Genomic DNA, 11,414 nt, shown 5'->3' on the forward strand with positions numbered 1-11,414 from the left:
ATAATGTCGCCCTCGTGATTAGATGTAGTTGCGTAGGCCTGCAAATCCTTCTTGTTCTGCTCCTTTATTAAGCACAATTCGAGAAGTGCCGCCCTCTAGGTTTTGGACGTAAACAGTGGCAGTCTTTAACCCAGGAGGCAAGAGCTGCCTCTTTTCTTCCAGGAGAAATTATTCCTGTTTGCAACTCTCGTATAAGAAAACCTTGAATAATTGTCAGGCAATAAGGTTGTCTCGTAGGATAAAATGCGTACGAGGAATGTGTTTTTACAGTCATTGTTGTTCTTTTGATGGTTCCACATTTAGCTCGGTTCCACTGTCTGAAACTTATGCCAATTATTTAGCCTTACATTTACTTCAATTTATTTCTTACTACCGATTTTTATTCCTTTAAACTTGTTGCACCCCACACATTTCGCTTACTTTACGCAGCGCGTTGGCACAGCCGATGACGCGTGTACGATGACGTGATCCGCAGACGCGTAGTCGCTTTTAGCGCCGCTTTCCCTCTCTTCGCTCGCGCCGCTAGCTTCGAGGTATCACTGCGCCTGCCTTGCTAAAAACCACTGATACATTATCATGGCGCTTCACGCCGCTCCGTCTACACAGATGCAGATTTGCGTCCTGTCTCTCGTCAGAGCATAGTTTTTGTACTCGTCTCGCGGCAGGCGCCGAAGGGTGCTCTCTGTGGTCAAGTAGAGGCACAAACCAGGATTTTTGTATAATGGCACACATAGTGCTTCCGCTGTAAAACAGTTTCAACAAATGGTAGCATAGTTAGGACAATACCTGTGATTCGTCCGAGCTTTACCCCAGTGCCATTATAGAAGTGTCGGCCGCAAAACCCTGCTGCCTGTGCGCCGAGACTGAAGCCAATCACATGTACATCTTGGGGCGTCAGAGATAGTTTGGTGTACATTGATCGCAGTAGCACAGAGACCACTGCGCCAACCAGCGGGCTGTTGCAGGCCGCTGCACCGTAGTAGGGAAATGCAGCCGCACTTCTCCAGTCGACGACAATTACGTCACATGGAACCTAAAAAGAAATAATAAAAACTGTTAGCCATTCCACTTTGTCCATTAATACTTAAACGTTATCTGTTAGCAACTGTATTTGCGCATACCCATGCGTCTACGGCGGCACAGGCTTCAAATTCTGGATCTTCACCTAGGCGTCACTCGTGTTCGCCGCCACAGTTAGGGAAAAAAACTTGGTACATCATTAAATTTGGTGACCCCGTTCTCTCCATCTTTCTTGGCCGCTGTAGCAAACTACTCTGAGATAAAAATCTAATCTATAATACATTAGGCCGCCATTCGAGGCTTAGTTCATACGAGCACACGGTTTTGGACATGAGAGTGTGGCAGGTCTTACGAAAGGAAAAAGCTGGAAAAGTACGCTCTATCATTTCATAACTATAATCTTGAGCATTTTTTAGGCTCCCGCTGCCCATTCGTATTCGTACTGTACATTCGTATTTGAAACTTGACGAGCGCGCTGTCAGTCAGGTGCAGTTTTCTTCTGAAAGCTTTAAATTACACACTTGATAAAGAACGACCTTTAACTTAACCACTCTGAAAAAATGGCTCTGAAAACGTACTCATTTAGCTGCCAGTTTCGCAAGGGGTGGATACCATTCAGGATATTAACATGTTTTCGGTGCTCATAAGGCGTATCGAAAGGACAGAGAACGCTCACGATGAGTGCGGCCAGCATCCCCTCTTCAGTTCATCAGCACAATAAATAAGCAGGCCCTTGTTTACTTGCGGCAGAGAATTCATGTATGCTGAAACTGAATTCATCATGGGAAGTAGCGGGGCCAGTTGGTTCATTTTTATATTTAAAACAGTGCGCAGGGACAGGACACAGTCGAGAAACACACAGACACAGCACTGACTGACAAATGTATTTACTTTCTGTATTTATTGCAAGCAAAGCAGTAAATTCCTCAGTTGTCAGTCAGTGCTGTGTCTGTGTGTTTCTCGACTGTGTCCTGTCCCTGCGCGCTGTTTTAAGTATAGAAACTGAATTATCCTGCGTGTTATGACAGATCTTATGTCCAGGTGCCCTGTCCACTCGGTTTTTTATTGGTGGCATTCTGGGACTTATATTACGTTTTTAACTAGCAGAATCTGTTATACAAAATTAGTTTCTCAGCTGCAGATGATGGAAACAAGAAGAGGCTTTCTCGTTCCAATATTCAGAATTATAACTTCTATTTCTGACAACTGAAATTAATGCATGACGACAAAAATAGCTCCTTGAAAAATTCTGGTGTTAGTAGGAGCCCCTGCTGAAAAGCATATATTTTCTTGTGCCAGACAAGTTCACAAAATATTCTCACTAGTGCTTCTGTGAGATTAGCTTCGTTTGTCCTCGGTAAAGGCTGACGCAGTTTCTCACATGGATAACAATGGCAAAAATACTAGGGCGAAATGAAGTCTACTTTAACAGGTACATTTTCATAAGATGCATGGACCTCGACAACACTCATAGAAAGTGATTGCGTCGGCAGCTGTGCTCACTGCAGTTCCGTGAGCCCCTTCCAAACACAGTTGTACTCAAAAGAAATTTGAACACAACGTAGGTATATAACACAAGCTGTCAACGTTACGGCCTGTTAGCTGTCTCGTAATCAAGCTCGTCGAATAGAAATCAAATATTTAGCGAGGCACAAAGAAAGGCAAGCCTAGTTATGCGCTTTCAAAGCGAATAAATGTGCTGTTTTCAAAGCGACCGCATGCATATTCCTTTGTTCATTGTTTACCTCCTCTTCATGTTTGATTTTATGAGCATTCCACCAAATACGGCTTCTTGAAGGCGCTTATGCTTTCCCATCGGCGTCTTTAACCGTTGCGCCATACTGACCGCAGACCGTGCAGGGCTAGCATCACATTATTATTACAGTTTCATCACGTTCCACGTGGCACATGAGGAATTCCAGTACGTTTCTCGTTCTTTCCCGCCGCGGTTGCTCAGTGATTAGGGCGCTCGGCTACTGAGCCGCAGTTGCGGGGTTTGCACCCGGCCGCGGCGGCCGCATTCTTATGGAGGGCGACCGTGGGCTGTGCGGTGCCAGTGCACTTGAAAGGTCACCAGTTGGATGAAGTTATTCGGAAGCCCTCCTCTACGGCACCTCTTTTTCTTTTTTCACGCCCGCCTTCCTTCCATACCTATCGGAATGGTTCGGGTGTCCACCGAGGTGTGAAAAAATTATTGCGCCATTTTCTTTCCTCCAATACCTAAGTTTTCCTCCTGCTCCGCTACGGTCGCTGGTGGTGCTGCCCGGCACCATAACCTTTAGGTTATACGCAACCAAAATACTCCTGAAAGAGACTGCTAAAGAGCCACCATAGAATCTGAGTTTGTAGGGTACCGTGCACGGCATGCAAAGGATGACAATTCAGATCCTCCCGGGTAAATGTGGTGTCGTTTTCGTCTATTTTGAAATCAATTAGCTCTCAGAAAAGGATGCTTACTTTGCTAATATCTCTTTCATAAACGCCCAAAACTATTACCAATAAAATAAAGAACATACATACGCACATAGAAATATTCCTTTCGAGTGCTGTTTTCAACAATCTCATTATCAGGGGCATGGGATGCCTTGCTCCAAACACGTTTCTTTTTTCTGTGACCAACCAGTTTTAGTCAAGGTACCACATACCATGGACAACGAATTTATTGGAAACTTTACTCAAATGGAATGTGCGTGCCTACGTATTCGTGTATGTATGTGTTCAGGGGCATTTTGTGCCGTGCCCGAAGTGCAGCCGCTGGACGCCCTTGTGGACTGTGATTCGTCAAGCACCAGGCGCGTAGTTGCGATTTTTCACCGCATTTCTTTTCTTATTTCAGGGTTTAACTCACGTGCATTGCAGCAGCCTTTTCCAACACCTAAAAATACTCGTCTGGAATAATCATATAGCACTGTGATGAAGGTTGGTCTCTAGTCGAATCTTCAGTATATGGTTATGTTTTTAATCGTTTGTCATTCCACTTTATAAGTATATAACTTCTTGTTCAAAGTGCCTTCCTCGGAAATGTCATATATATATATATATATATATATATATATATATATATATATATATATATATATATATATATATATATATATATATATATATATATAGGTTGCGAAAGCCTGGAGTACTTGACTGCTTACAAGAGTATTTAGCGAAGTATACGCTTCGTTAAAGGACACACTTATTCGACTCGACGTTTCGATCGGAAGACGCACCTTCGGAACACCGATATACACACACACACACAGAGAGAGAGAGAGAGAAAGAGAGTTAGGAAAATAGGTTCTGTTGGCTTCCGCTCGGAAAAGGTTGAACCAAGTAGGCACACCTCGAAACGACATTTATAGCTGACGTTTTCACCCAGGTACCATTTTCTTCAAGGCTTGAGTGGTATCAGGCCATATTGCAGTTTTAAATACTTATCTGCTGCAGGGAAGGTCTCTATCAACTCAGCTTCGGCGACAACTGTTGAATCTTCTGCTTTGGGGGTATTTCTAGCGCATGTAACCTACCTAACCTTGCCAGTACTCAGAGGTTCCACCCCAGTACACTATGGCTCACGTAGTACGTCTTGTAATACTGCGAGTGCGACAAGAGATATCATTGCACGGTGACAGGGGAAGCTTTGTGAAAAGCCTCTTACGCTACCTATATGCCAAAACCGGGGTCTTCGTCTAGCTATTGAGCATACAAGGGAAGGAAATAAGTTACTCATTCCGATATTTTTATGACGGAACACAGAAGCCACCTAAACCAAGGAGCATATGGGTTCTTTCCATTTACGTGCATCGGATGGGTTCCATTGCCTGCAAGCTTTTATAAAGCGCATGTATTATGGCCTGATGCAGAACAAATTCGTGTGGCCACAGTTCCAAGGGTAACTCGTTGTAGAATTTCTGAATACTGATATGGCAATTACTTACGGTGAGCTGCCCACCTCTGAATAAATATCGAGATGAACAGTAACAGGTAACAACTGAACCACTCAATAATGATTAACTAGTCATCAGACTTTTGTACTCTGACGCGCCATACAATTTACAAAGTTATACTGAAAAAAGCGCACTTATAACTAAAAACACACCATTTTTAAACAACAGAACACCTGTTATGTTTATAGGTGGGATTGTATATTGCATGCATTTCTTCTGTGTGAAAAATAAATTCTCCTTACGTTTTCCAAAAGAGTGTCCTTCAATTTAACAACCTGTGTGGTTTCGCTGCTTTCTTTGAATCCATGGATTATAACTTTGAGAGGCTTGCCGGGCTTCTCCTTAAGTCCAGTGACATTTTCCCAATTTTTAAGATTGATTTCTGTTCCAGCGCGGCTGCTGTTGCTGTAATAATACATTTTCACATCCGCTTCTTCGGGTCTTACTGGTCCGCCGAGATCCAGGGCCATTCCATTTGCAGGAGAAAAACATCCAAGTGTTCGGTAGCAGGCGTAATCTCTCTGTTTCTTCAGCACAAATGATAGTACCTGTGAAGTGTCGAAATATGTATGTGAGCTGAACAAAAATTACAAAACAACAATAACATTGACTTCCTTCTAACGAGAGCAATACCCATTTCCACGCATAATAAAGAGTAAATCTTTGGGCAGCTCCAATATTCAGTGTTGTGAACATTATACTGCCAGCCGAGTTTCCGGCTGCCATCATTTCTATACATCAGTTATCCCACATGATATGTAATGCTTGTCCGGATGCTGGTTTTGTGGGCTGCGTTAGGAACCAGATTTTTAAACTTGAAAAAACTCTGCAGTTTCTCCCGGTGCAGAAACGATATCTTTTGTTTACTTTTAAAGAGAAATTGAAGTACAGCAAAGAGCAGATTTGCGTACAAAATAACAGAGAATGCTGAAATGACTGGTCTCACTGCCCGAATGCCTTTCCCACCAAATATAAAAAAAAAATCTGTCACTTCTTGCTCAAAACATTGCTATTTTGCAGCAAATAGCGATTGTGCTCTCAATTTGCATGTCTATTTAAATCTTATCATGAAAAACGTGTTGCAAAAGAGGTGCACTCAGGAGCGGGCATGATGCATGGATCCGAAAACTATGTACGCTGGTTGCACAAATTGAACGCTTATATTGTCAACATCGAATGCATTCGATCTCACTTGTGGACAGTCGCATGCCGATAGGATCACCATTAATGGCTCAAGGTAGACACCCTTGCGCGCATGATTATCGGATGTTTTATCTGCGTGTCCAACTACGAAGCGAAAAATGCAAATCACGTTCTTCTGTATTATGCTCTGCCAGAGGACTTCATATTTTTTTAATCACTTTTCATCTGTTGTGCAGAATTCTGTATGGATGCCGTAAAGCAGAGGACGTGCTATATTTACAAGTAGCGATCACCATTTATTTTTGAAAAAAAGCAGTGTTTCTGTCTTAATGCAGTTAGTATTGCAGACTAGGAATTGCGATTGTTTTAGCGGTGGCACCACGGCAGAACAGTGATACTGCTCTTTGGTTCCAACGAAAGCGTATTTTAGGTTATGTGCTACAATTCCTTGATTATACTAGACTTTTGAGCCGCTATATCATGTATTTTCATGTAGAGTAGTTAAGTAAAATGTGCTAAAACGTCGTCAGCCGGCTGACATTTCGGCTCTGCCGAAGAGCCGTGCAAGTTCCACTCCGGACGTACCTGCCATCTCGTCTTCTGCGAAGAGCCGGCGCAAGTAGTGGCACTAGAGAGCTCCAACCCACGAAACAGGTAAGAAAAAGAAATGAACCTGAGCCCGAGCAAAAGGCAAATAACTAGAAAGTCATAACCATAGAGCTTTATACTTAACCCAACAGAGTCCGTTTTGAGTTTTAAGTACGATGGGCATCCAACGTCTCATCAAGTGCGCTATTACAGAGCTCATGGTTGGCCAGAACGCTGCAACCTAGGAGGCTCGATGGCTGCATTGAAAGCGGAGGAACATGGAGTCGTCGTTAGAAACCCCGTGCGGTAAGCAGTTGTCGGGGAGGTGGGGGGGGGGGGGGGGGCGCCTTCGTGTAGTAGACCGTCGCGCAGAAGGAAGTCAGCCACATCAGAAGCGCAGCAGGTCGGGAGGGCGCGCGTTGTCGCGTACCACGTCACATAGTCTGTGTCGACGGTGGTCCATTTGTTCCCCAAAGTAGACACCGGGAAGGGCCAAAGAAAGTCAAGGCCAACACGAAAAGTGACTCTGCCGGGATGGCTATCGGCTGCAAGGGGCCGGGAGGCAGAGCCGAGGGCTTCCTTCGGCGTTGACAGCGTACGCAAGCGACTATATAGCGTTTGACAGAGTGGTAGAGGCGAGGCCACAAGAAACGATGACAAACGCTCGCGTGCAGGCGAGCGACACTAACATGAGCAGCCATCGGAGGATCATGGGATTGTTCGAGGATTAAAGAACGCAGGTGTTTGCGGACGACAAAGAAGAGCTCAGCGCGATCAAGGCGCATTTTACGGTGGTAGAGAGTGCTAGCGTCAATGACAAACAGTGCAAAGGAATAGTCAGGGCGGTCGGCATTGAGACGGTCGATGTTGGAGCGTAAGCTGTGATCCAGGTGCTGTTCGTCTAAAAAGTGTCAGGAGGCCGACATAGGCAATACACAGATGTCAGAGTCAAAGTTTGTGGAGGAAGGAGGATCAAAGGGAGGACGGGGCAGGCAGTCTGCATCTTGATCAAGCCGTCCGGATTTGTGCTCAACAGAAAATGTGTACTGTTGCAAGCGCCACGCCCAGCGCCCAAGGCGGCTTGTAGAGTCCTTGAAGGAAGGGAGCCAGCACGAAATGTGATGGTCGGTTACAACAGGGAACGGTCGGCCAAACAAGTAAGGCCGGAATTTCTCAATGTCCAAAACGATGCCAAGGCATTCCCGCTCTGCGATAGAATTTCTTCTGCGTTGAAGAAAGGAGGACGTTGGCATATGCAATCACGCAGTGGCCGTGACGTTGCCACTTAGCAGGGCGGGAGCCAATCTCGTGGCCGCTGGCGTCTGTGCGAAGTTCCGTACGGGCGGTTGGGTCAAATTGCGCCAAGGCAGGGCTGTTGGTGAGGACATGGCTTGACAAACCATAAGCTTCACAAACCATAACAAACCATATGGCGTGAAAAACCATAAGCGTGCTTAGGGCCCCGGTTCAAAAGAACATCGTTCATCAGCAGGATGGTGAGGGGGCTAGCTACATCAGCGAATTTGGGGACGAACCGGCGAAAATAGGAACACAACCAAATGAAACTTCGCACGTCGCTGGACGAACGGGGTGTGGGAAAGGCACTGACGGCGCGGAATTTTCGGGATCTGGCTGAACGCTAGCAGATTAACAAAGTGGCCAAGAAATGTAACTTCGCGGTGACCATAACTTCTTGGAGTTAAGCTCAAGTGGAAGAACGCAAGGATGGACGAAACTCGGAATAAGTGGCTGTAGCATGTCGGCGAGAAAACAATCATGTCGTCCAAGCAGTCTACACAAGCTGTCCAGTTAAAGCCAGCACAGCAGTGAGTCCACCATGCATTGAAATGTGGCAGGGGCGTTACAAAGGCCAAAAGTTATGAATTTAAATTGGTAGAGACCGTGTGGGGTGACGAAAGCGGTCTTCTCACGGTCACTTTTGTCGACAGATATTTTCCAGTAGCCACTACGATGGTCCGTTGAGAAGTAGTGGGCTCCATGTGAACAATGCAGGGCATCATCAATGCGCGGAAGAGGACTAACATATTTCGTGATCTTGTTCAGAAGACGACAGTCGATACAAAACACCAACTCTGATCTATCTTCTGAACGAGCACGACAGGAGATGTCCAGGGGCTGTTCTAAGGCTTTATTAAGGTCGTTGGCCAGTGTCTTGTCGACCTCTCGCTGGCTGACGTGGCGCTCAGAAAGAGATACACGGTACGGTCTCCAGTGTATTGGACTGGCATCACCGATGTCAGTCCAGTTAGTTCAGCGGACCTTTGGGCCGGAGGTTGAGCATCAAACTAAAAAATGTCGCTATAGGAAACCAAAAGGTGTTGAAGATATTCAGTTTATATGGGGCTCAGATCTGGAACAATCATCCCTGAAATAGGAGCTCGACAAAAGATCTGTTGCGGAGGGGCGTCACAGGACGGATCAGGTGCTAGGGCATAAACTGTGCAGTCGGCCAGAGACGTCAAATCAGCGAGCGAAATGCCTTCCGGGAGAACTTCGGACGAAGGGCAGAAGTTAAGCACAGGAACTTAGGTGCTATTATTGATGTCACGCACGACGAGGTGCGAAAAAATGATATTATGGCGTAGAAAAACATTAATATTGGGGCAAGCGAGATAATGACCCTCAGTAATAGGTAGAAGAGGCGACATTGGGTGGTAGACAGCAGAGCCATGAGGCAGGCGAGCGAACTCCGTGGAGCGAACGCAAGTAGAGCTGGAGGGGGCGTCGAGCATACGAGCTTTTTCAAGTCAAAGAAGGGTGCTGGAACCGCCAATAAGGGCAGAGTGGCCTGTTAATGAAATCAGTCCGATGATCAAATCGTAAGGACACTGCTGAAGGACGGCGCACAGAGACGGGGTTTGATGACAGGCATCGGTCAATCGGGAAGCACCCATACCAGTAACGGCAAAAGTACTGACATCGGCGACGCAAACTGCTGACAAAGCAGCGGGGGTCGCCACTTTGTTGAGATGGCGACGAAAACATGGGTTAAGTACTGTTCTTGGGAACCAGTGTCAATGAGGGCTGCTGAGACAGGAACATCATCCACAAAGACATTCAGGAGTTTACAGGGATGCGCAGTGGTGAGCAGAGGATCTGCAGTGCGGTTAGAATGCAGCGTCACCTACGGGAGCTGCTACGGCTACTTTTCCGAGAAGCGTTCAGCGGAAGATGGAGATGGTTTGCGGAGAAGCTGAGTGGCTGGACCCATGAACAGGCGGAGCGGTCTCGGAGCGGGGTGACTCATAGCCGTACGAGAAACGGTGGGGTTCCAGTTGGCACGACGACCAAAGTAAGATAACGGGCCGAGAGGGGAGTGCCAACAGCAGCGGCAGTGACGAGAGATGTGACTCACCTGCGAGCATGTGAAACAGACAGGACGCTCGTCATGGGTGCGCCACTACCTAGGATTGCGGCAGGGGTAACGGGTCATGAAGGCGTTGTTGGGCGTGGCCGTAGCGACTACATCAGGGACAGGGCTTGAACTGAGGTTTTGCTGAGTGCGACTGGAGGTCATACCTGTGTTTGCAACCTGCTGTCGAACAACGGCCTGAATGAGACATAAGTTGCCAGCGTCTTCTCTAGCAAAGGCGGCGGGGAGGCACTGGGATTCAGAGCATCTACTTCACGTCGCACGATCCGAGTCAAGTCATCGGCGTTCGAAGCCTGCCGTAAGGTCGGTAAATCCTCGCACGAGGAACCGGCCGCTGTGCTTGGTAAACGGTCAAAGCGGTGCGCAATTCACCGGTGTTTGGTCAGTTGAAATCTCTGGCACACCTGTAGTACGGAATCAGCTATGGAGATGGAGCAATGTTTATAAACAAGAACGGTGAAGACATCACCAGCAATGCCTTTTAGTACGTGGCCTACCTGTTTGCCTAGGAAATTTCTTGATTAACTTTTCGATGCAGGGCCAAGACATCATGAATATAGCAGAGGTAAGATTCCGTAGACATTTGGGTGCGACCAGCAAATTCCTTCTTAGCATCTTAGCACCGAGCTGCCGTTCAACAACCGAGCAAGCCTCGGAGCATCTGTTTGCGTCTGTCCCTTGATGTAACATACTGATAGTTTTAGAGCCATACGCGTGCGGGTCTGTCAAGGTAAAATATTACATTCACAATCATCGGCGTGGCGTCCCACCTGTTGTGTTTGCTGGCACGCGCATAAAGCGAGAGCCGGTCCTCGATATCCACGTCGTCGTTATCTCAGAAGGTGCTCGGGTCACGGGGGTGGGCCACAATGACAGTCAGTGCTGTTTATCTGGATGGAGTCGCTTCAGTAGTCATCGCGATGGTACGAAGTTGAAGACCGCTGCGTAGATCCAGCTTGTGGGCGTGGTGGGTGATGTTGCCCATCACCTCAGACAAAATATTACGGGTGGTCTCCACAGACAACTGCGCAGTGCAGAGATACTCTACGACTTGACGCTTTGCGAACGATCCCGAACTTCTTATTCACCTCAGTAAACATGGCGCATACCCACGCGGGGGGATTGGCCAAGGCCCGGTGGTGAACGCTAACGAAGTATTTGTGCGAACAAAAATGCATGAGGCCGCGAACTATAATAGTAGAATGACTGAAGCTAGAAAAAAATAATTTGTTGCAAAATTTAAATAACTAAACAAATTAGAAGGACCAGGAATAGAATAAAATACTTTTTGGACTTGCAGCAGAATTCTAGTTACAATTAACAAGGTAACC

This window comes from Amblyomma mixtum, chromosome 8, assembly GCF_055824585.1.
Source record: "Amblyomma mixtum isolate Tamu chromosome 8, ASM5582458v1, whole genome shotgun sequence".
Lineage (NCBI taxonomy): Eukaryota > Metazoa > Arthropoda > Arachnida > Ixodida > Ixodidae > Amblyomma > Amblyomma mixtum.